At 42.6% G+C, this 5,472-nt stretch overlaps 1 long non-coding RNA gene across 1 annotated transcript; it reads right to left on the bottom strand.

The window, feature by feature from the left end:
- Nucleotides 1–676: 676 nt before the first annotated feature.
- On the bottom strand, nt 677–4,965 carry LOC120644412. The gene is made up of 3 exons (XR_005663733.1): nt 4,464–4,965; nt 3,106–3,412; nt 677–2,453 (listed from the first exon to the last, which is right to left on the bottom strand). It is a non-coding gene; the product is annotated as an uncharacterized LOC120644412 (long non-coding RNA).
- Nucleotides 4,966–5,472: the final 507 nt, after the last annotated feature.

The following is a 5,472-nucleotide window of genomic DNA, read 5'->3' as shown; positions in this document are numbered from 1 at the left end:
TAACACCTCACCTTGACGACCAACTGGGGACATTGAATACAGTGCAAAGAAACCTACACCAGGCTAAGGTTTGGCTCAAATGTCGTCACTCCAATCTATAGGACAAGGCACACAATGACCCACCCATTTGATATATCAAGACAAAATAGTTACAATGCATGACATGGTGGCCAATCCATCCGTCATTGAACCATTTCCTTTGAATATAAATAGTTGAGTCAACCTAACCCTCGACCAACCTTACTTGGCAAAGCAGAGAGGTATTGTGGGGGCCCTCCACTCAACCCATATGCAAAGCCAAACTTAATCTATTCTATAGGGTTCAAAACCTATTGGATCTTACAGGCCACAATAACAACAAAAGCCTCCAATTCTTAGACCATTGAAGAGAAGATATTTACAACTATTTAAAATAACAGCACAAACAACATAAACACATAAATACAATAATAACACAAGCCAAAGATAAAGCAAGGAAAGGAATTGCACTTTTATATAAAAACTCCCATTCCTACACGTACAAGTGTGTCAAGTTTTATTGTTGGTCAAAAAATTATCATAACAACTTAAGTCTAGAACCTATAACCTAGCTCTGATACTAACTGTAACACCCCAGAAGAAAAACACAACAATCCTCTAGAGAATTACGACACTGCAGCACAAGAACATAACAGAGTACGCGGAAGCAACATAAATCATTCAGATAGATTAACAAAATTTCACAGAAGTGAAATAAATATTTGACAAACTGAACCACACGAGAGATTTTAAAACAACATCAGAATCTCCACATCCAAATATTTTATTATAAAACATTGGTTCAACAAAAATTGATATGTGTGTGCACACGTGCTGCTACTTCCATCCCAAGCATGCAACGTCCAAGCTCAAGCACCTGTGAGGGAAAACATCAAGTGTGAGGTTTATGGAAAAATATCAGCAAAAAAACGGCTTTAACCAAGCTATTTAAATCATAATTTGATTAAACATTGGATTAATAATTTCATATAGAATAAGCATCATACTAAGACAGTGTAACTTCAGGTAGAGATCTTCGTAATGATGCTTCAATGCATATGCAAATTGTGCAATGCATTATGAATGCTTCAATGCATGTGCTTATGGTGCAATGCAATGGAAAGACTTCACTTCTACCCACAAATCCCAAGGAAGTGAGGGCTGCAACCACATTGCTATATCTCAACGTGCGTTGCTGTACCGGTACTTACCGCACCAATCCGGCTACGGTTTCTTCATATGCATCTTCAATATGAGAGTGCAAAAGTATGATTGCAATGCATGAACTTCATATACCTCCAAAATTTATAACTCCAAGAGCAAAGCCACAAGTGGATAAACATATAAATCCACAAATAAAGCAAAATTCAGATCTTATCTGGCTCGTGTAAGCTTCTGAAATTTAATGGAGGCAATTCAAATAACAAAGCTAAAGCGAGTAGACCACATCGCTACGTTTACTTGCCTTCACCAAAGATCAAGACTGTGAGTTAAGCATGGTCCGAAGATGCACCACCTGTTCACAAACATACCTCAGCACCAAAACAAACACAGTTTAAAAATAAAAAACATTGAGTAAAGCGATCCTACGCCCAAACCCAACGTCCTCACATCATGATATGCTAATCTAGTGAAAACAGCAGCACTATTGCTTCACTTTTTGAGTCTTTAATTCTGATGGTGAAAAATTCTGATATTTAGCCACAAGAAAGATAACTTCATAGCCTACAACTTTGTAGTTATCAAAAAGTGTAGGAAGAATCATTAGCATTGGATAAACTCGAGGTGAACATTAATCTGACAATCTGACAGATTCTGCAGAACAGTCCTACTAAAACAGTCATAACTGAAGCTCCAAAATTCAGATGAACATGATCTTTACCAATCTGGAAATTCTATGAAATTATCTACAACTCTTTTAACTACTAGAAAGTCCAAAAACGCCATTAATATTTCCAAAACTTCAGGTTGACAGACACTGCTCAGAATTACGAGACTGAAAAACAGTCAGATTCCAACCTTAGTTTCTCCCTCATCTTAAATCCGATTGAGATGTTCTCTGCGGCCATGGAAAGATCTCTAACTCTTCTCCAACTCATGTAAAGGTTTGATATTTTTTGAGATCATTAGGAGCACGAAAAGGAACTGTGCAGATTGATGGCATGCTGAGAATAGCGACGAGGGCAAAACCTTAACCCTAGTCCAAAAGGCGACCAATACCCCCAAGAGCTAAAAACTTCTAAAACCAGGGGAAAACATGTTCTACAGTAAGGGCATGTCTCACCTAGGACAAATATACACTATAGCAAAGAGTACACAATCTGTACTATTGGAAAGGAAAATTCAAATATATAAGTATTGAGAAACAAATTCACTGTTTCTTGATCCATTCTTGAATGCATCCAAATAAGAATTCAGCCATTGATCATATCAACCTGCATATAGAAATTATGCTTGTTGTAATATTAAATATTTAAAAAATCAACTATAGCATACACAATTGGAAGACCAAACAAGCAGTACTCCTTTGGCATGAATAAGATTAACCAGAGATAGAGCTAAAGAAATTTGAAACAATATCAAACTTAACAATCGAACTTAATATAACATCTCAGATAAAATGTTGATTAATGGTACACATATTTACCATGTCATTCGATGGAAGGCTAATGAAATTCTTGGTGACCTTTTTTCTAAGAGGCACCTAAAAGATGCCCCTTATGCGAGGCTCTAATGTTCAGTCAAATATGGTTTCAAAGAAGATTACTTCAGTATCGTTGCAAGAAATATGCACAAATTTGAGGTGAACATTGCTTGATCCTGGGAAGTGCTACCAGATTTTAGGCACTGCAGATGAATTGTACCCATGTATTTATGTAAAGCTATATACTTGTAAAAACAGAATTCTAGAGTAACAAAAAGTACCAAATGCACAATACCTAGTCACTGCAGCACTCTTAGTAGCAGGCAGAGCAGCTTCGGAACTTTAAGAGCTAACTTTATTTAAGCTATAACTGACCTAGTATGAATGAGCAAAGCAGCTCCGGAACTTGATAACCAGGAGGATAGAAGAGGCATTGCGCTTACGTGGCAGCAGTAGGTGGCGGACGGTCGCCGGCGGCCTAGCAGGACTCAGCAGTGGACGGCAAGGAGTGGCGGAAGTGGCAGCGATGGCCGTAGGGGCAGCCGGAGGCAGCGGCGAACAACTGGCCCACGAGGGTCTTGCATTGCAGCGGGGGTAGTAGATCATGAGGCACAGCTCCTCCATGCCGTGCGTGAACCTGCACCACCCGTCATAGGGGCACGCGCTGCGCTCCCACTTGTTTCACAGCTCCGTCTTCAGAGCACCCTGCCCTCTCCACATCCCCGTCATCTTTCTCCTTCCCCCTGTGTCCTGTGATCGCCATTCCCAGCGACAAGGTCCATCAAACATAGAATCCGTGTAACAACAACAACAACATAGCCTTTTTTCCCAAGCAAGTTGAGGTAGGCTAGAGATGAAACCCAAAAGAAATAAGTTCAAAGTTCAGGCACATTGATAGCTAGTCTCCAAGCACTCCTATCCAAATCTATCTCTTTAGAGATATTCCAATCCTTAAGGTCTCTCTTAACCGACTCATCCCATGTCAGTTTAGGTCTACCTCTACCCCTCTTTACATTATCGACCCGCTCAAGAAACCTATTACGCACCGGCGCCTCAGGGTCTTCGTTGGACATGTCCAAACCATCTCAGCTGATGCTGGATAAGTTTCTCCTCAATTGGTGCCACCCCGACCCTATCCCGAATAACTTCGTTCCGGACTCTATCCCTCCTTGTGTAACCGCAAAACCACCGCAACATCTGCATCTCTGCTACACTCAGTTGCAGGACATGTCGCCTTTTTGTAGGCCAACATTCAGCACCGTATAACATCGCCGGACGAATTGCTGCTACTTCAGCTTTTGTAGGATAAATTTTGCTTATTCAGATTGACCAAAACGAAGCAAACATAACATCACCACACCTTTTTGGGCATTCCCAAAATTAAAGATCATATCTCAACATCCAGTTGCAGCATAAGCAGATGCAAAACATGAGCAAAAAGTTCGAGGTGTAATTCCAACTTGTTGAATTCAGCAATGCCTGCCCTGTGTTACCATGAGCTGCATGCTTTCGAAATTTCAGTACACTATTCTGACTTAAATCCATTCAACATATCCTGACCATTTATGCAGTTGTAAATGCCTGATAATGCCAACCGAGAATTACCAGTGATTTTGGAAGCTTAGTGTTGAGTTCTCCCCCAATTTAATTGCAGTATAAGCCAAACTGCTTCCCGATTATTACCAAATTTCAGGAACCAGTGATTTGTTATGTGCAAATTCTAGCGAGAGGAACATTGAACAGGCAAGGTTCTGGGCGATGTGAAATTGCAGCTATCGAATAGTGAGATTTGGGGTCTAACCTCCTTCCCCGGGGATGCGCTGTGGTTGGATCTCGCGCAGTGGCTGCTTTGGCGAGATGAACCACTTCGAGCGTATGGAGATGCTATTTGGGGCGCATCCGGATGCTGCTTCGGCTTGCACGGGCTTCAGCGGCGGTGTTAGAGCCACCACGGATGCCAGATTGCTCTGCTCGGAGACCACGAGCTCCTCGAGGAGGAGGGAGAGGTGCAGGTTCTCGGCGGGGAGGCAGTGCAGGCATCGAGGGAGGCTGACGGTAGCGCGAATGCATCGGGATGCACTGGGGAGCAGGCGCGAGGCGAAGAGGCGGAGTCCGGAGGCGGCCGCGCTCGCGAGTCGCGAGAGAGGGGAGAGAGGCGTGAGGGTTTGGCAAAGGGCGGAGTGGAGGGAGAGGTAGGGCGGCTAGCTGGCAGTGATGGGGAGGGCGGCAAGGCGGCCGGCGGCGGGCCGTCGCTGGGAACCGTCGAGAGGAGTGGGGTGTGCGCAGGGGTGGCAATGGATCATGGTGGTAATGATTTCTTGACAGCCAAACAAGATTTTTAAATATTTTAGTTCAAAATTATATAAGATTAGAGTCCGATCCTTTTAAGGCCCAGCCATTATATTTTTTAGTTCAAAATTTTGGACCCTTTACCACCCCTAGGTGTGCGAGGCCAGCCGACGGGTCGGACGGAGGGGCGGAGGATCCACATCCCAAGGGAGAAGATCGGATGGTTGAGATGCGTAGTTGGCAGAACCACGCGCACCAGATGAAATTTGGGGCCGTAACGGGTCATGGCCCTAGCGGTTAATTTACAGCTCAACTTGACATTTAAATTTTTAGATCTAAATTATATAGAATTAGAGCCCGACACTTTTAGGACCCGACCCTTAAATTATCTAGATCAAATTTGATGGTCAGTTACCACTCTTAGGTCAAATGTTGCACCAAAATTTTGTCTAATATCATTGTTGTTATTAGTTGTATTGTATACTATACAATTATGCCTGTGCGTTACAACTAATAAAATT

The sequence above is a fragment of the Panicum virgatum genome, chromosome 8K, assembly GCF_016808335.1.
Source record: "Panicum virgatum strain AP13 chromosome 8K, P.virgatum_v5, whole genome shotgun sequence".
NCBI classification, from domain to species: domain Eukaryota; kingdom Viridiplantae; phylum Streptophyta; class Magnoliopsida; order Poales; family Poaceae; genus Panicum; species Panicum virgatum.
The sequence above is the reverse complement of the archived record's forward strand: the minus strand, read 5'-3'. Positions and strand labels throughout refer to the sequence as shown.